Raw genomic sequence first — 24,423 nt, 5'->3', positions numbered from 1 at the left:
TCTGGAGAGAGAATGCAGGGCAACTTCTTTGATTGTTTGTTTTTAGTTTTTCAGACTTGCCTAGTTAGTACTTCCACCATGTCAAAATATACAGTTGAACTCAATGAATTTTGATCAAGTTTATAGAAAAATTATCAATAACTACAATATTGATTCAATGCCATTAGTTCATCATGAAACTTACTTTCATATCAAATGAGGATAGAGTTAAACCTACAAACTGAACTGTGAAGTAAAGACATAACTGAAAGAACCCTATCATAAGAGATTGCCAAACCTACAAACTACCAATTGGGCATTTCATAAGTTAAAGCACAAATTTGTCAGCAGTACTCTATCTATTTCTATTTACTTTTTAAACTTTGTCCAAATTTATATAAAAAAGTTAACATCCAGAATACGAAATCAATACAATTAGAATCACCATTTAATATGTTTTCACACTACATAATTGTTTTTATTGTGTAGGTTTACATTCTTTCTGATACAGTTGGCCAAAGTTTATAAAGTAGATGAAATACCCAGTTAGCTTGCAGATTAATCCTTACTCGTAGCCTAGTAGGGTCATCGAGTAGTCGATAAAATAATTAATCGTTTGATTAATTGATTAACTGGCCGATTATCTTGTAGATTAGCCTATTATTCCTTTGCTCACCAGCCAACCAAGCATCTACCTCTTAACAATTTCCTCAACATTTAGAAAAGACACGGTGTGTTATTGAGAGTAAACTGGGCCTTGGCACACATATTGGGTGCGATGGCACAAGTGTTGCCCCATTGAACATCTAACTAGAGGCTACACTCAACCTAGCATAGAACAACAATGGCTAAGGAGAAGAATGACTGCGACAAGAAGCACACAACAAGTTCCCCGCGTCTCTCAATCCCATGGGATGCTATATTTGGCTCCCATGCAATGGCCAGAGCAGCAACATGGTAATCAACATGCTTTGTCTTTATTCGTTCCTCTCTTCAACTTTGCAACAATTTTATGTGGTACTCTCATGTTTATGCTGTGCTACTGCATCTACCTTTTATAACACGGTTTGGTTAGGTCCACATGTAGGCTCTTTACGCTTTCCTTTATCCTTTTGGCACTACCCTATAATAATGTTCTAATAAATAAAGAATGACTACATATAATTTATTGCATCTCCGGAGGGAGCATGTTGTTCTTATCAATGGCGGAGGAGGGAGAAAAGTTAAGGTGGGGCAAACTTAAATGAAATATCAAAATGAATGCACGCTACAATATCAAAGTCATTACACACCATATTCTGAGCAGGTTCATGGAGGCTTCCGCCAACGATCATCTCGCCACGGTCAAACACCTGCTCCGGTACATCGCATGCACGATCACGCACGGATGCGTGTATCGCCTTGGCGATGGCGACAAGCTGGTTGGCTACAGTGACTCTGACCATGCTGGTGACGTGGACTCCAGGAAGAGCACCTCTGGCATATTATTCTTCCTCGGGGGCAGTCCCATCAGCTGGCAACCGGTGAGGTTGAAGGTTGTCGTGACTTCTTCGTGCGAGGCGGAGTACATCGTGGCAGCTACAACAGCATGTCAGGCGATCTGGTTGGCTCGCCTCCTCAACGAGATGCTAAACCAAGACAACACCCTTGCACTCATCTTCATCTACAACAAATCGGCGATTTTCCTCTGCAAGAACACAGTGCTTCACGACCGCAGCAAGCACATCGATCTCCACTATCACTTCATACGTGACTGCATCAAGAAAGGCATGGTGATCGTCGAGTTCATCCGGACGGACGAGCAGAAGGCGGACATCCTGGCCAAGTCAGTTGGTCGTGTCCAGTTTCAGGAACAAGGTTGGAATCATCGTCATCAAACTTCTTCGACAAGGTTGAGGGGGAGAATGTTGGGTCAACCTTGGCCTACTAAGGATGCATGCCGACAACAGTAACTAAGCTATGAAGTGAAACAACTAGCAGCTGAGTAGGTCGGCAAGACCATTTTGAATTTCTACTAACTAGGTTAGGAGTGAGGTAGCAGTCCCGTGTGACGTAAGTGCTTAGCTAATACTCCCCCTTTTCTGGTTTATAGAGCTCATCTCAAAAATTTCAAATTCCCATTATATTAGGCTCATTTTGAGTCTAAATGAGTTAAAGTGCTTTGAGTCTCATTTCTTCGATAAAAGGGTATTTTATTACTTAAAAGATTTAAACAGTACACCTGGCCTCTGGATAACTGAGATGCATACAACCATTTGCAAATTCATAGAGATAACAGGAAGAAAATTAATGGCTACGCCTGCATCCTTTTCTACATGCACCATGCAAGTCCTATAAGAAAGGGAGTGCTATATTTATTGCTTCCGAAATCGAATTTGTGTGAAATATTTTATTGGCTAGTTAAAACTAGTGCCATCCACTCACAATTCATCTTGGTTGATGAGAATTCAAATTTGAGCCCTATAAACCAAAAAGGAAGGAGTAGTAGCAGATATTTTTAGCTCTTAGTCGGTTTCTAAGACTATAAAAAGGGTTGATGCCCATCGATGCAACTTAGGCCATTTTCATTCCACTCGCTCCATCAGCCAAAGAGCAAAGTACTAGTATTACATGTGAGCCTCTCAAGTGTGTGTACTTCAACTGTGTGACTGAGTGCAGCTAGTAAGAAGAGAGAGCAGATAGTAGCTTTTGCCTGTGTGCCTCACCTGTGGAGTAGTAGTTTGGGCTAACACACATTTCCATATGATGGTAAGCCCAATCACCAATTTCAATAGGAATATAAACATACTGAGATTGAACTTTTAATACTTCCTCCGTTCCAATTTTTTGTCTTAGGTTTGTTTAAGAATGGATGTATCTAAATACTAAAACGTGACTAGATACATTCATATATAAACAAAACTAAGATAAGAATTTTGGGACAGAGGGAGTATAATTTATCAGTTTTTTAATTAAATCTTGCTTAATTTTACTGTTCAAGAATATTACCCCACACAATGGTGATTTACCCTCCCTCTGGTCACCAGCAGCCTAGAAACGTCGCCGTGCTGATGCGCGCCGGGCGCCCGCACAATGCATGCGCACTAGGTGTTGGGGGCGCGCCTCTTGAGGGAGTGTTGGGCGGTGCCAGGTAGATGTCGCCCATTTCAATTTCTTTTTCACATTCTGTTTGGCACATGGCTAGCATCAGCAAAATAGATGAGATTAATCACAATTAGTAGCAACTAATAATAAGTTATCTCAAAGGGCCTGACACCAAACTTCCTTAAAATACAGATAATATTTTACGGGATCAATTATAAGAAAACATGAATTTACAGGGTCAATTTTCACAAAAGAGAAAACAGTGTTGCAACTCTATATGGCTTCACAGAGCATGATGAACACAGTACCCAGCGTAATACACTCTCAGCGGGGAGAAAACAACAGGAACATGATTCGAAAGAAGACAAGCAGCCTGCAACTCTCCAGGATGTCTCATCAATGATAGCCTCAAACTCCGCATCAACAAAATTCTATTCTGTCAAAGATCCTGACATTGTGTTCTCTCCAAATAATTCAATGTATTAATATCACTATAATATCAATTTGAACTTATAGATGAGCTATAGATATCTACCAAATAGATTTAAAGTTCAGAAAATAAGAAATTGAAGTGACTATTGTCTATTTGGTCTTGGAAAAATCTGAGCAAGATAATGCAAGATTTTGCTTGTGCTGTTGACTGTGATGATACCATAATAACTTATACAATCAATAATATCACCGGAGTATAAAAATGATTTGAGGACCCAATCACCAGAATTAGCGTCGACCTCAACCAGCCATTTTCGCACATTTTGGGGATCACGAGCTAGTAAGCTACACATGCAACAGACTGCCGCAATGTTAGGTCACATACCCACCAATCTCAATCAAGCTTAAATTATCAATTACGAGACCAGATTGCAGATGTGATAACCTATTGACATTACCATGGAAATTCTGGGGAAAATGCATAAAATTTTGAGTAAAGACTTGAGTAAATGGCTTGCTTCATTTAACAATTAAAATTTGGTCAGAATTAGTGAGGCAGTGGCAAGCAGGAATAAGGTAACCAAGAACAACCCAGTGTCTGGTTCGTTATAAACAATTGATATGCGCTCTATATGACATCTTTCTTGAGAGGACTGTACATGAATTGGTAGAGACAGTACATGTCATATCTCTTGTTCATGAGTAACAAACTCCTGATTTAATTCAGATTCTGTTTCTTTAAAGTGGGAACAATCATGTATTCACAAACATTACAATTCAACCGCATATATCATGTACTCAATTCTAAATATCAGTGCACCGTTGAGCTAGTATTGACTGACAAAAGGCACAGGTACCAACCACTTCAGTTTGCATCAGCTATGCTAACTTTTGGGAAAGCCAAGAATTAATATGAGCATAGTAGATTACGAGATAAATCTAAAGAACTCTTAGTAGGTCCAACCTTCATTATAAAATGAGTGCCTTTTTCACTTCTGAATGTAAACAATTGTTGCATCTTTGGAATGAATAGTGAATAAGCATAACAGGAAACCTTTTCATGTTGTGGACGGGTGGAAGATCAGGCGGTGAACTGATTTCCATGTGGCAACCCAAGGGTATGAGTTGAAGAGGCACTGCATTTGCTATACGAATGTGTGCTTGTGTTTCTTCAGGTGACAAGTGACCCACAATATGCTTCAGAGCTGCATTATCTCCACTTTTTGTGGAGCCAAATTGTGCAAATGATGTATGGTTCCACCATGTATCCAATAATCTCTCACTCCATTTGCACCTCCTTATGAAGAACAATCCTGCGTGAGGAGCATGGTCAATATTTGATGGACGAAATGTCTATCTTACTTTGTGATGAACCTCCTGTCTATAAGAACGGCAATGTAAGATTGTGAACTATAGAAACGAAATATTAAGAAAAGTGTAATGAATTATTATGGATGTATGTTTCCAAGTATGCTTCCCTAGGATATTAGTAAGATGTGAATATCGGTGCATATTCCCTTGGTCGGTTTGCTCTAGCCCATAAATAGTGATGGATCAGCCTCACTGCACAAATGAGTCATACTAAACTATCATATGCGTATTCTCAAGATACAGTAGTAGGTGAACAAATATTCAGTGTTAATGAGTGTGATATATCACAGAAATTGCCATTGCTTTGCTTGTCAAATGATTTGGACAAACATAAAGTAAAAATGAACAATGTGCATGTTTCGCCTACCGGCATTCACCCCATTGATATCCTCTGTCAGAAAGAGATGAGGAGATGCATCAACATCACTATGTGCAATCACCGAGAACAAAATCTCATCCTTTAGAAAAGGAATCAGCAGAAAAAGAACTTATGTTAACTAAATAAATAAGCAACTCAGAGGACCTCAAAATATTCTTGTAAACTTAGTGCTTAGAACAAGATTCCATGAAAGTATCTAGGCTTACAAACGAAATGTCAGGGTTAGTAACCAGTGTGTCCATCACATCACATAGTTTCTTGTGTAGTAGAACATGGAACCAACAGAGAGTGGTGGTGAGTAGTGGGTAGTGACCCATGGTGTCGTTCCAGAAGAGCCAGTGGTGGCGGCTAAGATGTGTGCGGAGGGCGAGGATCTTGCTCCAGGCGGGCGGGCGGGCGGGCGGCGGGGGTCGACGGCGCCAGGGGCAGCATGGCGAGGCGGTACACGTAGGCGCGCTTGTTCCGCGTGGTGGACGCCAGCACGCCGCGGAAGGACCGGCCCCGGCGCGCCTTGGCCCGGTAGGCCCTCGTCAGAGAGCGTGACGATGGGGAAGCTGAGTTGCTGCCCGGCGCTCGGCGGCGGGGGGCAGGCACCAACGGCCCAGGGAGTTGGGGCGGCGGAGACATGCGGGAGGAGGAAGAGGAGCAGGAGCGGGAGGAGGTGGAGGAGAAGGTGGCAGTGGCTGGGGCGGAGGCGAGGGCGGTGATGGGTAGGGTGGCACGCCCGTCCGACCATCTCCAGTGACGTCGTGGGCCGATTTGTCTGCTAGCATTGCCTACGTGAACAGCACGAGAGATCGTTCCTTCCGCGTACGTTAATGTGTTTGATGTGCGCCTACGCGGTACGTATGGATCCCGCACATTCTTGTTTTCAATCAAAATCCATCGTTTGTGCCTATGTCTTTGATACCATCATGGTTGCTCGACTGGTTTTACTAACAACTTTTTAAAGGCAAGGTTTAGCATTCATTTTTCAGGGTTGACTGATCAACCATTGACCAGTTGACCACTAACAGGTTGACCGTTGCTACTTGATTACACAGTTCGAAAAAAGACCCAACAGTTTGATGAATACTTTGAGGTGGAGTGACAACAAGGGCAAAACATACAACACAAAAAAAATGTTGGATAGTTTCTTATACCTAGAAAAAGCTATAGCGTGTGAGCCCATTAAGTACGCAATGTCTGGGCCAAGTCTGGGCACATGGACCAACCCGTAACAATAAATTCACGCACATCCATGTGCCGAACTAGAGGCGATACTCAGCCTAACATAGAACAATAATGAGTAAGGAGAGAAAGGACGACACCAACATGCACACAACAAGTTCCCCACATCTCTCAATCCCACGGGATGCTATTCGGCTCCCATACAAACACCAAATCAGAAACATGGGGATCAACCGGCTTTGTCTCTATTCCATCCTCTCATCAACTTTGCAACAATTGTAGGTGGTAGTTGATGAGGACATGGCTACCTTGGAAATGACCAAAAATGTTGCATACAAGAATATTTATAAGATGCTTTCTTATAATAAATATGCAATATTTTTTATATTATCTAGAACAAAAATACTTCACCTATTTTTAATTCATGCGCATAATCACTTAACACTTGTACAAACCATGTGTGAAGATAAAGGAAAATAAAATGATTAGATGTTGTTTAAGAAGTCCTTTAACGTGAAAGGAAATGATTAGGTAATGTTCAGGAAGTTTTCTCACGTCATTTTTTACTCAACGCAAGATACAGAAAAGCTTAACACGTCCAGGACTCAAATTCGGATTGCACAAACATATCTGACTTAAAACGTGTCTAACTTTTGCATCTGGACTCCAAATAGGTGAATATTTTTTGTTTCAAACCTTATTTTGTATACTTTCCAATGCAATTGGATTCAACTTTAAACTCCTTTGAACTCACCTTTAATGATTATGTAACACTAAGGTATTGATGACATAACTTCACGTCAAGATGATGAATGCCTAGTTGACTTGAATACAACATGTGTTGAGTTACCTATTGATTTGAGCACAATACTTGTTTTAGAGAATCATGTAACTGTTATCAATGTGTCATGTGATAAAACGATTGAAATACCAACAACTTTGAGCGCACCCATTAAAGTAATTATTGATGAGAAAGAACCACGTTACTCGGTGACTAAATCTGATTTGGATCAAGTGCAATTGATTAGCGAGGAGGACATGTTATCTACAATGTTGTATGCTAATTCTTTGTATTCTGTGGTTTTGAATTCACTCATGCCTTTGTTATATGCAAAAATCAAAATAATTGAAATCACATAGTTGAAATCATTGCAAAGTGTATACGCCTCTAATTTTACTTTTAACTCGATTGGAGAGTATGGTGTTGACAATTTTTTTTTGTGCATAAGCTTTGCAACATGAGTGATGATCATGCTAGCTTGAAATAAATGAAAATAATTGTGCCAATGCATAATCATTATGATATGACCTCTAATCTTGGCTACGATTCTGTTTTGGATGACTTGTTGCATGTTTGCATATTTAAGCATGTTGTAGCATCTAATTATGAAACTATTAAAGTTATTCATCAATGTTAGGATGGTTTAGTGATGAGCATTGTCAATCTTTTCATATGAATAAGAGCTTCATTTATATGTGCAAACTAAGCTGCAATATTTCCATGTCTTCTACTTCTTGTGATAATAGTTTGGCTTTATATTTCATGACATATGAAAGTTAGTCATGTACAAATGTGTCACATGTTCAAAAACTGAGGGAAGTAAAAAATTAATGACATATACATATACAACATGTACACCTTGCCTTTTTTGTTATCCACATTTTAGGCTAAGCAACATCGAGGATGTCTTTGTTTACAATAAGGGGAGTATGATGAAGACATGGATACCTTGGATACGAACAAAATTATTGCATACAAGAATATATTTTTATTTTGTAGGTAATTTTTTATAATAAATATGCAATGATTTATTTATGTTATCCAACACAAAAATAGGTCAACTATTTTTGGTTGGCTCATTGAAAACACACAATGTTTTATTGAGAGTAAACTGGGCCTTGGGAGAAAAACAATAACCCTTCTTTGTATTGGCCCACCCAGTTTTGGTTCTGTATGTCCATCACTGGAAGGAAGTACTACATTTTGGCGAGATTGGACACACGCTTCTCAGTTAGCAATACCGCCCTTCGTTGTACAAAATTGTACATCACACATATGTGGGTAACATCTAACAAGAGGCTATACTCAGCCTAACATAGAATAATAAGGAAAACGCGCTTGTAGCCGGTGCGCCGGCCGAACCGTTCGTTCGGTCACGCGCGAGCCATGCGTGTGGCTGGCCTGGTATGTAGCTTTTTCCCGTCCAAATTTTTTACAACTGGCATTCAAATTGGCTACAAGCGTTTTTTATCTGTTATATTTGTCCACTAAAAAAAGCTACATTCACGTGTGGTTGCAATTCTAGTTCGTTGGTTTTTTCATTACAACCGGCGTTTAATTTTTGCTACAACCAGTGTTAATCTTTGCTAGAACCGGTATTAGATTTTGCTACAACCGTTCACTAAAAAAGCTGCATACACGTTCATCAAAGTTGCAACCTGAGTTCACCGGATTGTTTTGCTACAACCCACATTTTATTTTTCCACCACCCATTATCAGCGTCGTTTTTTTGCTACGACCATGTTGATATTTGTTTTTGCTATAACCATGTTTTTGCTGCATCCGTGGACGAAATTTGCTACATCATTGCTTATTTTTGCTACCATCTACGATTTTTGCTACATGAACAGATCTGCGGGTCAAACGGGATTCCATCTGGCAGATCTAGCGGCTCACGTGCGATCGGCCGAAAGTTTCGGCCGACGCACCATCGCAAATCAGTGCCTTAATGAGTAAGGAAAAATCGTATGACGCCCAAGAGCAGACAACAAGTCTTTCGGCCGACGCGTCGTCGCAGATCAGTGCTTTAATGAGTAAGGAGAAGTCGTATGACGCCCAAGAGCAGACAACAAGTTCCCCGCGTCTCTCAATCCTACGGGATGCCCTTGGGCTCCCATCCAAAGGCCAGATCAACAACATGGTAATGAACAATGAACCTGCTTTCACTAGTGGAAAACGGGCCTTTGGCCGGGACCATTTAGTCCCGGCCTGCCTCTGGGCCGGGACTAAAGGCCCGGCCACGTCGCCCCAATTCTCAATGCCTCCCTCGAGGCTTTAGTCCCGGCCCGTAAGGAGCCTTTAGTCCCGGTTCGTGTCCCAAACCGGGACTAAAGGGCTACGCGGTGGGTAGTGGTGGTGGTAACCGTTCGTATCCCCCTTTAGTCCCGGTTGGTGGCTCAACCCGGGACTAAAGGACTAACACGTGGCCTGCCGTAGTGGTGGCGACCGTTGGTATACCTCTTTAGTCCCGGTTGGTGGCTCAACCCGGGACTAAAGGCCTAACACGTGGCCTGCCGTAGTGGTGGCAACCGTTGTTATACCTCTTTAGTCCCGGTTGGTGGCTCAACCCCGGACTAAAGGCCCAAACGGTTTGCATCCCGCGTCGTTTCGGGCGATGAAAAGCACGAACCGAAGCGTACAGTCGCCATTTTCTCTGTTTCTTCTTCTCTCTCGCGTCGCCCTCTCTGTTCTTCTTCTCTCTCGCGTCGCCCTCTCTGTTCTTCTCCTCTCTTCTTCCCTTCTCTTCTTCCACCATGCCAACTAGCTTTCATGAGGTGCTCGCACATGGCACGACCAAGCTCCGTGTCGTGTACACGAACCTGAGCAGGGAGGTGCCGTTTTTTCTTCAACAGTTGAAGGAACGATGGTTTGACCATGCAGTGGATCATGGGAAGTTCTTGGGGCTTGATCTGGAGTACACGGCCGATCGACGCGGTGTTACCTGTTGGAATTATGCCCTAGAGGCAATAATAAATGTATAGTTATTATTATAATTCCTGTATCAAGATAATAGTTTATTATCCATGCTATAATTGTATTGAATGAAGACTCATTTACATGTGTGGATACATAGACAAAACACCGTCCCTAGCATGCCTCTAGTTGGCTAGCCAGTTGATCGATGATAGTCAGTGTCTTCTGATTATGAACAAGGTGTTGTTGCTTGATAACTGGATCACGTCATTGGGAGAATCACGTGATGGACTAGACCCAAACTAATAGACGTAGCATGTTGATCGTGTCATTTTGTTGCTACTGTTTTCTGCGTGTCAAGTATTTATTCCTATGACCATGAGATCATATAACTCACTGACACCGGAGGAATGCTTTGTGTGTATCAAACGTCGCAACGTAACTGGGTGACTATAAAGATGCTCTACAGGTATCTCCGAAGGTGTTAGTTGAGTTAGTATGGATCAAGACTGGGATTTGTCACTCCGTGTGACGGAGAGGTATCTCGGGGCCCACTCGGTAATACAACATCACACACAAGCCTTGCAAGCAATGTAACTTAGTGTAAGTTGCGGGATCTTGTATTACGGAACGAGTAAAGAGACTTGCCGGTAAACGAGATTGAAATAGGTATGCGGATACTGACGATCGAATCTCGGGCAAGTAACATACCGAAGGACAAAGGGAATGACATACGGGATTATACGAATCCTTGGCACTGAGGTTCAAACGATAAGATCTTCGTAGAATATGTAGGATCCAATATGGGCATCCAGGTCCCGCTGTTGGATATTGACCGAGGAGTCTCTCGGGTCATGTCTACATAGTTCTCGAACCCGCAGGGTCTGCACACTTAAGGTTCGACGTTGTTTTATGCGTATTTGAGTTATATGGTTGGTTACCGAATGTTGTTCGGAGTCCCGGATGAGATCACGGACGTCAAGAGGGTTTCCGGAATAGTCCGGAAACGAAGATTGATATATAGGATGACCTCATTTGATTACCGGAAGGTTTTCGGAGTTACCGGGAATGTGCCGGGAATGACGAATGGGTTCCGGGAGTTCACCGGAGGGGGGTAACCCACTCCGGGGAAGCCCATAGGCATTTGGGGGGGTCACACCAGCCCTTAGTGGGCTGGTGGGACAGCCCACCAATCCCCTATGCGCCAAGAGAGAAAAAAAATCAAAGGAAGGAAAAAAAAGGAAGAAGTGGGAAGGGGGAAGGACTCCCTCCCACCAAACCAAGTAGGACTCGGTTTGGGGGGGGAGAGTCCTCCCCCCTGGCTCGGCCGACCCCTTGGGGATCCCTTGGACCCCAAGGCAAGGTCCCCCTCCCTCCTCCTATATATATGGGGCTTTTAGGGCAGATTTGAGACGACTTTTCTCACGGCTGCCCGACCACATACCTCCATAGTTTTTCCTCTAGATCGTGTTTCTGCGGAGCTCGGGCGGAGCCCTGCTGAGACAAGATCATCACCAACCTGCGGAGCGCCGTCACGCTGCCGGAGAGCTCTTCTACCTCTCCGTCTCTCTTGCTGGATCAAGAAGGCCGAGATCATCGTCGAGCTGTACGTGTGCTGAACGCGGAGGTGCCGTCCGTTCGGTACTAGATCGTGGGACTGATCGCGGGATTGTTCGCGGGGCGGATCGAGGGACGTGAGGACGTTCCACTACATCAACCGCGTTCTCTAAACGCTTCTGCTGTACGATCTACAAGGGTACGTAGATCACTCATCCCCTCTCGTAGATGGACATCACCATGATAGGTCTTCGTGCGCGTAGGAAATTTTTTGTTTCCCATGCGACGTTCCCCAACATTACTGTCATCCAACTATGCTTCGCACGCCTTGTCTTGATCTTCCGGTGGGCGAGGTAAGTTTTGAGGCTTTCTTTGATCCAAGATAATGATATTGTAAGTTTATTTGTTTCAATCATAGTTGGTTCCCTTCAAATAGTTGTAGTGAAACAATTTTGATTAGTTGAAGGGGAGCACAATCTAATTGGAATAGTGTTCCATAATCTGAAAAATCGTATTAGAATCAACTAGTGTTTAATATGTTCCATTGGAATCATAGTTGGTTCCCTTCAAATAGTTGTAGTGAAACAATTTTGATTAGTTGAAGGGGAGCACAATCTAATTGGAATATTGTTCCATAATCTGAAAATCGTATTAGAATCAACTAGTGTTTAATATGTTCCATTGGAATCATAGTTGGTTCCCTTCAAATAGTTGTAGTGAAACAATTTTGATTAGTTGAAGGGGAGCACAATCTAATTGGAATAGTGTTCCATAATCTGAAAAATCGTATTAGAATCAACTAGTGTTTAATATGTTCCATTGGAATCATAGTTGGTTCCCTTCGAATAGTTGTAGTGAAACAATTTTGATTAGTTGAAGGGGAACACAATCTGATTGGAATAGTGTTCCATAATCTGAAAAATCGTATTAGAATCAACTAGTGTTTAATATGTTCCATTGGAATCATAGTTGGTTCGCTTCAAATAGTTGTAGTGAAACAATTTTGATTAGTTGAAGGGAACACAATCTGATTGGAATAGTGTTCCACAATCTGAAAAAGCTGATTGGTTCAATATGTTCCATTGAAATCATAGTTGTAGTGATACAATTTTATGCGGTGTTCTTTGATCCAAGGTTATGAAAATTGAATATAGCTAGTGATCTCTCTAGGTTCCATTGGATAGCAATATGATATTTCATAGTCATGAAAATTGCATATAGCTAGTGATCTCTCTAGGTTCCATTGGATAGCTATAGTGATCTCTCTAGGTTCCATTGCATATGTTCTATTTGAATCCTAAAGATAATTTTCTCTTTAGTTGTAGTGAAACATGTTTCCTTATTGCAGGAGTATGTAACATTTGTTCCATTTTAATTTGTTTCTGTTGCAGGAGTGACAAGCATTGTCCAGAACTCATGGACTTCCTTCGCAGCGGCATCACTTTTGCTTCCGTTGACATAAGAAACGACAAGCTGAAGATGAGGCACAGCTTCAGTATTGAGATACCAGCTGGTTGCCTCGTTGATCTCCAAACGATATTTAGGCTTCGACATGACAGGACTTCGATGGCTCATATGGCAGTTGCCTTGATCGACGATTCATATGCTGATATGAAGACCAGTTTCCCAAAGTCTCAGCACAAACTTTGGGAGAAGGGCCCACTTGATGATATCAACATTGAGTATGCAGCAAAAGATGCATCGTTTCATACGAGTTGTACCACAAGATTCGAGTCGTCCACTATGGCTAGCGTCACCTCGAGGAAGGTGGACATTCTGATTTAGATGATTCAGACGAGTAGTGTTCTGAACGTCGAACACTTGTATATATATCTATGGTAACTATTATTATGTACTGTTTGGACTAGTATCATGTACTTCTTGGACCAATTTATATATGTCTAGTTTCTGTTTGTGCCATTATAGTTTCCAAATTTGAATGGTTTAGCCCTTTCTAACTTCATTTGCTACTTTTGAATGGTTTAGCCCTTTCTAACTTCATGGTATCATGCATTTCGACCACATATATATACAAAAAGTCTTCAGTTCAAATAAGTTCAAAAAATGAAATCCCTTTTGTAACAGATCTGTTTTTGATTAAAACAGTCATTTAAAAATGAAAGACCATTAGTCCCACGTGGCGTGCAGCGGAACCACGTGGCGTGCAGCGGAACCACGTGGCGTGCCGCGGAACCACTTTTGTTGTGGGGGTCGCTTCTCCTTCTTCGAAACCCTGCTACTTCGAGAGAGATTGTCCGTTTTGTACACGAACTGCATGCAGTTTTTGTCGTAGCCCTCTCAACTTTTTAACACATGCTATGTGGGTGAAATGATGATAGCATGCCAACTTTCAACATTTTCAGAGTTCATTTGTAGTGCTTTTCAATTTCAGGGTCAACTAGCTCAAAAAAAATAAGTAAATGCACGAAATATACCAAATGAAGTCAGAAATTGTTGAAATTTTGTGATGTGCCTTAGAATGGTGCATTTTAAACACACAAAAAGTATGGAGTTCAAGTAAGTTCAAAAAAATGAAATCCCTTTGTATGAGATGGTTCTCGTTCGAAACGCTGCTACTTCGAGAGAGATTGTCCGTTTTGTACACGAACTGCATGCAGTTTTTGTCGTAGCTCTCTCAACTTTTTAACACATGCTATGTGGGTGAAATAATGATAGCATGCCAACTTTCAACATTTTCAGAGTACATTTGTAGTGCTTTTCAATTTCAGGGTCAACTAGCTCAAAAAAAATAAGTAAATGCACGAAATATACCAAATGAAGTCAGAAATTGTTGAAATTTTGTGATGTGCCTTAGAATGGTGCATTTTAAACACACAAAAAGTATGGAGCTCAAATAAGTTCAAAAAAATGAAATCCCTTTTGTAAGAGATGAGTTCTCGTTCGAAACGCTGCTACTTCGAGAGAGATTGTCCGTTTTGTACACGAACTGCATCCAGTTTTTGTCGTAGCCCTCTCAACTTTTTAACACACGCTATGTGGGTGAAATGATGATAGCATGCCAACTTTCAACATTTTCAGAGTTCATTTGTAGTGCTTTTCAATTTCAGGGTCAACTAGCTCAAAAAAATTAAGTAAATGCACGAAATATACCTAATGAAGTCAGAAATTGTTGAAATTTTGTGATGTGCCTTAGAATGGTAAGTCTTGAACATCTTGAACATAGTTTTTAATTGATAATAAAAAAATATATAATAGTTTGGATAGTCAAAATTATTAATTATGAAAATAAAATATAGTTTTGCAATATTTATTCAATTTGAAACACTTTTCATTATCATAGTTTTGTCAAATTCTCAAATATGCAAAAAGAATTTTTAATAAAGATAGTTTTTAATTGAAAATAACAAAATAGATAATAGTTTGGATAGTCAAAATTATTAATTATGAAAATAAAAAATAGTTTTGCATTATTTATTCAATTTGAAACATTTTTCATTATCATAGTTTTGTCAAATTCTCAAATATGCAAAAAGAATTTTTAATAAACATAGTTTTTAATTGAAAATAAAAAAATAGATAATAGTTTGGATAGTCAAAATTATTAATTATGAAAATAAAACATAGTTTTGCAATATTTATTCAATTTGAAACACTTTTCATTATCATAGTTTTGTCAAATTCTCAAATATGCAAAAAGAATTTTTAATAAACATAGTTTTTAATTGAAAATAACAAAATAGATAATAGTTTGGATAGTCAAAATTATTAATTATGAAAATAAAAAATAGTTTTGCATTATTTATTCAATTTGAAACACTTTTCATTATCATAGTTTTGTCAAATTCTCAAATATGCAAAAAGAATTTTTAATAAACATAGTTTTTAATTGAAAATAAAAAAATAGATAATAGTTTGGATAGTCAAAATTATTAATTATGAAAATAAAATATAGTTTTGCAATATTTATTCAATTTGAAACACTTTTCATTATCATAGTTTTGTCAAATTCTCAAATATGCAAAAATAATTTTTAATAAACATAGTTTTTAATTGAAAATAACAAAATAGATAATAGTTTGCATAGTCAAAATTATTAATTAGGTAAATAAAAATAGTTTTGCATTATTTATTCAATTTGAAACACTTTTCATTATCATAGTTTTGTCAAATTCTCAAATATGCAAAAAGAATTTTTAATAAACATAGTTTTTAATTGAAAATAAAAAATAGATAATAGTTTGGATAGTCAAAATTATTAATTATGAAAATAAAAAATAGTTTTGCATTATTTATTCAATTTGAAACACTTTTCATTATCATAGTTTTGTCAAATTCTCAAATATGCAAAAAGAATTTTTAATAAACATAGTTTTTAATTGAAAATAACAAAATAGATAATAGTTTGGATAGTCAAAATTATTAATTATGAAAATAAAAAATATTTTTGCATTATTTATTCAATTTGAAACACTTTTCATTATCATAGTTTTGTCAAATTCTCAAATATGCAAAAAGAATTTTTAATAAACATAGTTTTTAATTGAAAATTACAAAATAAGTTAATAGTTTGGATAGTCAAAATTATTAATTATGAAAATAAAAAATAGTTTTGCATTATTTATTCAATTTGAAACACTTTTCATTATCATAGTTTTGTCAAATTCTCAAATATGCAAAAAGAATTTTTAATAAACATAGCTTTTAATTGAAAATAACAAAATAAGTTAATAGTTTGGATAGTCAAAATAATTAATTTTGAAAATAGAAAAAAATTGAAACTATATGAGAAATCATAGACAAAATTCAACCTGAATTCACTTTGAATTCAGATTGAATTTTATCCACAATTTCAAATATAGTTTTAATTTTCAGTAAGTTTAGGCCCGTAAGCCTGCTTTAGAGAGGAGTTCGATGGAGAAGCTGCGACGGGGTTTATAAACAAGTGTTAGTCCCCCTCGCTGGGCGAGGTGGGACTAAACTTATCGTGCAGCCGAGGAGGGGCTTTAGTCCCGGGTGGAGCCACGCCCCGGGACTAAAGACACCCTTTAGTCCCGGCTGGAGCCACGCACCGGGACTAAAGACCCCCTGCTTCCCGCCTCTTGGTCTGCCCGAAAAGAGGCCTTTAGTCCCGGGTCGTGGCTCCAACCGGGACTAAAGGGGGTCTTCAGTCCCGGCTCGAGCCACGCACCGGGACTATAGATCCACCTATATAAGCGGGACTTCGAAAATTTCCAACCCAAATCGTCCATTTCTCTTCTTCTTCCTCTCGTTCTCCTGCCCGGCGCGGCACAGCGACGAACTCGACGACGTCGTTAGGCTGCCCGCCGTCCTGCTCGCCGCCGCCTGCCGTCCTCCTCGCTGTCGGCCGTCCTCCTCGCCGCGGCACCGTCCTCCTCGCCGTCGCGCCGTCCTCCTCGCCGCCGCGCCGTCCTCCTCGCCGTCCTCCTCGCCGTCTCGCCGTCCTCCTCGCCGCCGTGCCGTCCTCCTCGCCGTCCTCCTCGCCGCCGTGCCGTCCTCCTCGCCGTCTCGCCGTCCTCCTCGCCGCCGTGCCGTCCTCCTCGCCGTCGCGCCGTCCTCCTCGCCGCGCGCCGTCGACACCTCCGGCCGGTAAGCCCCCCGCCCCCTCCTCCCCAACACTCCGGCTAGTAGAAGAAAAGAAGAAAAAGGAGAAGAGAAGAAGAAAAAGGAGAAGAAAGGTAGAAAAAGGAGAAGAAAAGAAGAAAAAGGAGAAGAAAAGAAGAAAAAGAAAAAGATTTTTTGTCATTTAATTCCTATTGTTATTAGGTTTGTGCTAGATTATTAGGGTTAGTAATATTTAGAATTAGGTTAGGGTTACAAGAAGAAGAAATATGAACAAAAATAACAAAATAAGATTAGGAAAAATGAAAATAAGAAGAGGAGGAGAAGAAAAGAAGAAAAAGGAGAATAAGAAGAGGAGGAGAGGAGAAGAAGAGGAAAAATAGAAGAAGTGGAGAAGAAGAAAAGAAGAAAAAGGAGAATAAGAAGAGGAGGAGAGGAGAAGAAGAGGAAAAATAGAAGAAGAGGAGAAGTAGAAGAAGAGAAAAAATTAGAAGAGGAGGAGAGGAGAAGTAGAAGAAGAGAAGAGGAGAAGTACTAGAAGAAGAGGAGAAATAGAAGTAGAAGAAGAGGAGAAATAGAAGTAGAAGAAGAGGAGAAATAGAAGAAGAGGAAAAATTAGTTTAGGGTTACAAGAAGAAGAAATATTGTATAGTGTATATGCTTAAGTGTTAATAGTGTTTCTTAGATTATTGCTTAATTTTGCTATTGGATATGCTTAAGTGTTAATAGTTTAATTTTGCTATTGTATATGCTTAAGTGTTAATAGTTTATTTTTAGTTCATTTTACAATGCCTATCCCGCATCCTCGTCGTCGACTCGGCGGAGGACACCTGCTTGATCAGAGGGGCCGTGTCCGGGACTGGGCTCCGCCCGGCTGGTATTGGGAGGTGCTACCTTCCGGGGGGCGTAGGTTGGTGAGGAGCCAGCCCGTCGTTGACCCAATCCTTGTTTGGTGGCGGTCGCGTGGGCCAGTGAGGGTGCCGAGGCTTCCGGACACCGCGGAGGTGTACGTCACCGTGTCAGCGAGGAGGATGAGCACGTCCGTCGCTACATGGTTGTGTTGGAGGGCAGGTTCGAGCATACCTGGCAGGTTCTTCGGGGATCTCACTGGAGCTTTGATCCTGTGATAGTTCCTTCTCTTCGGGTGTCCACCGCCCGCGCCGATACCCGTCGGGCGCTATGGTTCTAGATGTATCAGTGATGCTATATGTATGATAGTATTCGAGGAGTATTAGTGATAATATTCGACGATGTACGGACAAAAGTGATGATGTATTTGCTTATAATTGAATGCATGCTAATTTGAATACTACTTTATTTTACGATTTGGTTTTGCTTATTGAATGCTCAAATTGGAAAAGTACTCCTACTTTGAATACTATGCAGAAATCTAGGAGTCCCGGGTGGAGCCACGACCCGGGACTTAAGTTGTTTTGGAACGGAGTTCCTGATAGAATAATTCTTTTTTGGTACACAGGTTAAGTGAATCCGTTTTTTGCAGAACTATGGATCCACATATCAGAAACCTCGAAGAGGAAGAACTTCTCGAAGATATAATCAAAGACGGCCCCGACGTTGAACCAGCTGAATCTCCGTCGTCATATCTAAACCAGGACGTTGGAATGGAGGTCGAGCGACACGAAGATGAAGCCGATGGGGCAGGAGATAGGTCCAATGACGAAGAAGGTGATAGCTCCACTGATGGAGAAGCCGGTGAAGAGGAGAAGTCCAGGGAGTTATACATATGAAGTTCGACAATCACTTGTAATATGTGAAAAATATTGGAGATAGCTCTATATTGTATACATATACATTCATTTGACGAATGTTTCTCCCTCTTAGGCCTCCACATCGAGCAAAACTACGAAACGAGGCCCGACTAGAAAGTTGGATGCACGGACGCATTACACATTTGAGGTGATATTTCCTACGGGCGAACCCAAGCTTCCTAAGAATGTTGCTGACACATTCAAGAAGCAATGCGGAGTTCTCGTTAGGGATCACGTCCCGATCAGCGTTCGGGAGTGGAACAAGCGCAAAGGGGTAGCCGATAGTGACTATGTTGCCGAAAGGTACAATGGTAATCTTTGGAATGATCTCATGTCACATTTCAACCTGCCAGAATGTGAGAATGAAGACGCCGCAGACAAACTGAGGGCCAAAGTCAAGCAGTGGACTCTGAAGAAGATGGCCGAACTGTTCCGTAGCTGGAAGAAGAAGCTATGGAAAAACTATCTGAAGACACAGAAAGTGCCAGTATTCGAGGGGTATCTAGCCAAGCAGGCGAATCACTGGAAGGCATTTCAAGAGTACAAGGAGTCAGAAGATGCCCAGTCATTATCAGAAAAGAACAAGATAAATGCCGACAAGAAGAAATATCACCACAAGCTGGGGCTAGGGGGCTATGAGACTGCCATCCCAAAGTGGGATAAGAAAGAGCAAGATCTGATAGATAAAGGCATCGTACCTGAACCACTCCGTGATGAGTGGGAATTGAGAGCAAGAAATTGGTTCCTTGCGCATGGTGGGTCGTACGACGAAACAACAGGGGACCTCATCTGCAATGACGATCTTAGGATACCCAGGGAGAATTGGAAAAGGATAGTGAAAGAAATTAAGGAGGGACAAAGAAAGTTCACTGCAGATAGAGATAAAGATTTGCTCACACTTGTCCTCGGCAATGACGAACATGGAGGACGAACGCGAGGCTTCGGTCCTTCTTACCCGTGGTGGCTTGGGTTTGCCAGAGACCAAGACACTTACAGAAGCCAAGAGAGAGCAAAGAAGCGGCAGCAGGATGAGGAGAATGACAAGTTCAACAAGTTTCTTGCGAGGATTAACGAGCAACAGAAGCAGATTGATGAGCTTAGAGGAGTACCGCGCCACGAAGATCCTGCACTTGATATTACTGGCGCCCCATCTAAGCGGAAAAGCAGCGTGGCTGAATCTGAGGCCCCGCCCGACGATGCACGAAGAATGATAGAGGGCGGTCCCGGCTACCCCGTGGATGGAATCAAGGAGTCAACATCATGTGAACTCCATCAGAAATTCAAGAACATATCCATGAAGGTGGCCGTCGGACAAGCTTTACCTTCTGGCCCTGATGCACGCTGGCATGGCCGTGAGATTCCAGCTGGCTTTGCTAAAGTCGGGGTGGATGAAATCATGACGGGGTTTAATGATATGGAGCTCGACATAGCTGGAGCCGAAGATGAGAGGACACTCGGAGAAGTACTGGGTGGAGTCATCCTATGGGACAAGAACTACATCAAGCTTCCAGGCTCGGCCCCAAGGACAACACCGCCTCCGAGTCGTCGCGGGTCACCTACACCTCCATTACCTCCAAGCCCTCCACATGACGTCGGCCAGCACAACACGAGTCCATCTCGATCACTGCCGCCGGACTTGGGTCATCCGTCTCCGCCGCCGCCCGCACATGATACTAAGCGGAAGCGTGCCAGCAAGAACGCTTCGTCGATGATTTCTAAGCAACGGAGCTTCACAAAGCGCAAACTGTCGCCCCTCCCAAAGGTACCTCATGCTAATCTTCCTATCAGACCTTATGATCGTACCCCCGAGGAAAACGCCAGGATAGCAAAGGAACAACATGAGGCACAGATGAAAAAGAAGGAACCCGAGCCCCGCCCGGAATACACCGAGAAGCAAATAGCATGGGCAAAAGACTTCATGACCCTTCCATCACAGTATGACTTACACTATAAGCCTGATGACTATACACGCACATTGCAGAAGGAAGTGAAAAAGAGGAGCTCACGTGCAAGTGCAAGTGGGAGCAAATCAAGTTCAACTACAAGCAAGAAAAAATCAGACGTTCCTCAGTTTGGACAACAGGCCAAACAGTCGATCCCACCCCTCAAGGTGTTAACCGAGAATGTTCCCCCTCCGGTGCAGGGGCAAGCTTTTGAAAGAGCAAAGGAGTTGGCGGATGAATGTGGTATGTCGGTTGAAGATTTGCTGGTTTCCCAAGACGACAGGATACCCAAGGCTGTGGTAGCCCCTAAGCCACAGTTTGTCATGGAAGAGCCTCTGGTCAGCAAAGATGATCTCCCAACAAATATGCGTTACTTGCATAAATGGTACTTAAGTGAATCAAAGAATGGGAGAACGATGATCGTGCTGAGTGTCCCACGGGAGTACTACGGCCGCTCCGAAGAAATCCATATCGACTTTGATGAACTCTTCCAGATGTACAATGGCGACGCCCTCGACAAATCGCTTATGAGTTGCTATTGTCTGTAAGTTTTTCAATTCGTTGTCTACATATAACTTGTTTAGTTATTTCAATTCATTGTATATATATAACTTGTACTCTATTATGCAGAATGAAGATTCTGGAGTGTAAAAGTAAGAGCATCCTAAATATTGGGTTTATTGACCCAGATAAAATACATATAGCGACGCTAACTGACAAACCCAAGGAGACGGAGGAAAACCTTCTAAGGTTTCTAAGAGATCAAAATTTCTGTGAGGGTCTTTACTCTGTTGTGTCCATTCACTTATAAGTGTAATTGATAAGTTACTGACACACACACACACACACACACACACACATATATATTTTGATGCTTTCATTGGATTCTGTTGGACATTCAAATTGATAAGCGAAGAGTTGATGCCTTCGACCCATTATCGAGACCCTTGGAACAGTTCCAAAGCGTGCAGGACATGCTCCAAGGGTAATTTTAATCATTCTTGCGCTCTATCGGTCTCTTTCGATGATTTTCTGATATATCAATTAATGAAAAACTTAGCAAATCATTATCCTTGTCGGGCTGGGTTTGGAAGCGGTTCAAGTGCGTGACTCCCGGTAACTTTCCTGAGAAGCTGACCTTTAGAGCGGCTCAGGTAAGTAGTAGTATGATATACTTCTATTAATTTTCAATACATTTATGAAGCTAGATTATTATTTTGATTATATATATTCTATTCTCGTAAAGTGCGACCAGCGGCCACGGGGAACGCATCTATGCGGATACTATGTTTGCGAGACCATTCGCACGTTTACCTCTGAGTTCAAGGATCGCAGATTCGGCGTAAGCAATGAACATTCACACCTCTATTTTTACCCGTCATTCTTTGTTATCATGATTGATATTCATATTCATCTCCTCTTCTTATATAGCACACGGCCATGAGGACGAAGGTCCTACCAGAGCAACGCGCGATTGCTGATGCAGAGGAGCTTGCGGGATTTCGAAGGACGGAAGCTATAGAAGACAAAGGACGATTTAATGTAGCTAAGGGCCATTACTGATGTTCGTCCATGTAATCGAATAGACGGGCTCTAGTCCCGATAATTCAGATCTCCATATAATTGTATATATATGATCGCTTGTAAGATAAGTTAATCTTATATATATATGCATAATTATTTCTATTTAAATTATATGAAAACTAATTCCCGAACACCAAACGAGGCATCACGTTAATCTCCCGAACACCTAAACCCTAAAACCCTAAAACCCAAAAATAATTTCATTCAAAAAAAAACTCAAAAACCAGCAAAATCTGAAAATCTTTAGTCCCGGTCCGTGTAACGAACCGGGACTAAAGGGCCTGCCCTTGGGGCGCTACGAGGCGCCCACGTGGAGCACCTTTAGTCCCGGCTTGTAAGAGGGCCGGGACAAAAAGGTTAGGCCTTTAGTCCCGCCCCTTTAGTCCCGGTTGGTGAACTGGGACTAAAGCCCCTTACGGGCCGGGGCTAAAGGCCCCGTCCCCACTAGTGTTTGTATCTATTCGTTCTCTCTTCAACTTTGCAACAACTATCGGTGGTACTTGCAAGTTTGATGTATGCTCCTGCATCGACCTTTTATAACATGGTTTGGCTAGGTCCACATGTAGGCTCTTTACAATTTTCTTTATCCCTTTGCCACTACAATAACTTTCAAGGAAATAATGGCTACATATCTTTTACTCATGATAGACAAAGGACATATATATCATGTAAAAGAAAAAACATGTGTCACAACATCTCCCGCGGCTGAGCGCTCCGTAGAAAAAGGATCACAAGAACTTAGCGATCTAGCGTAGCCGCTCGCTCCCATGCGACGCTGCCGTGCCACACCGGGGCATCCCAGCCTTCCTCCTCGGTCCTCCACGACCACTCTACTCTCCGCCGCCGCCGGCAACGTTTCCACGGCAAAGCCTATGCAGCTCGGTAGCGGCGGATTTTTTCTCGCGTGTCAGCTGTTCCAGATTGCTGCAGCGGGTTCGATATTGATCTCCTTGATGGTAATAGCAGCGACTGCGACAAGTCAGATCAGATCTAACCCCGGCGGCAGAGGCATTGGGCCTTGTCTCCGGTCATACCCGATCCGACTGGTACGACCTCCATACACGACGGCGATGACTGGTGGCAGTCCCGTGCACACGATGCTGGATGGTGGGTCTTCGAACGGATCCGGATGAAAACCATACTCTTGGCATGTTGCGAAGGCCGGCGTTGACGGCGTTTTTCTGCGTCATCCCCTTCTTCAAGGCATCATCGTGGAGAAGCTCTAAACCCATATCCGCTACCTTCGGGGGAATCCCTAGATCAATCGATCGAATGACGACGACACTCATTTGTCGGACCCCTCTTGACCAGGGCATCATTCTTGGAGGGGTGCATAGGCTCGAGGGACCAGTGGACGGTATCTGCGGTCGATTGGTGTTCCCTATGACGCATCGACATCGTGGAGTCTCGGCGGCGAGGTGCAGCAAAGTCTCTGCGACAGATGCGTAATGATGAATGCACGTAGAGATGAGGCATTGTTTGGCGCCATGGGGGCATCGAGGACAGGCCTGAGAAGGTTGACGCATTGGTACCTGCTCTGAAGATGGATTGATGGAAGTCAGCAGTGATGACCTATGAGAGTGCGTCAGACCGGTTTGACCCCAGACCCGGTATGTGGCTTGGCCGGGGCATCCGGTTTTAGATATTAGGATTTTGTGCGATGTCCATTTGGTATTCGGCTCAGACTTTTGGCACCCCTTCGTCAATTGATAGGAATAGCGATAAATATTGTCAAGATGAAGACTTGAGACATATTGATGTATTACTTTGTAAGGTCCTTGTGAGTATTTAATAAAATGATTGCATGCATGTACCAGATACAGAGTTCAGGGAGTCATCCTACTTTTAAAAAAATATATTATATATGATTTATTGCATTTGTATGGAGCATGTGGTTCTTATGACTCACGGAGGAGGAAA

The 24,423-nt window shown here is 41.9% G+C and overlaps 1 pseudogene; it reads right to left on the bottom strand.

Annotated features, from left to right (window-relative positions):
* Positions 1 to 4,484: 4,484 nt before the first annotated feature.
* Positions 4,485 to 5,981, bottom strand: LOC123408070 (annotated as a pseudogene).
* Between the last annotated feature and the right edge of the window lie 18,442 nt (positions 5,982 to 24,423).

This window comes from Hordeum vulgare, chromosome 7H (genome assembly GCF_904849725.1).
Source record: "Hordeum vulgare subsp. vulgare chromosome 7H, MorexV3_pseudomolecules_assembly, whole genome shotgun sequence".
In the NCBI taxonomy this organism is placed as follows: domain Eukaryota; kingdom Viridiplantae; phylum Streptophyta; class Magnoliopsida; order Poales; family Poaceae; genus Hordeum; species Hordeum vulgare.
Note: the sequence above shows the minus strand (reverse complement) of the source record. Positions and strands in the feature narration are given on the sequence as shown.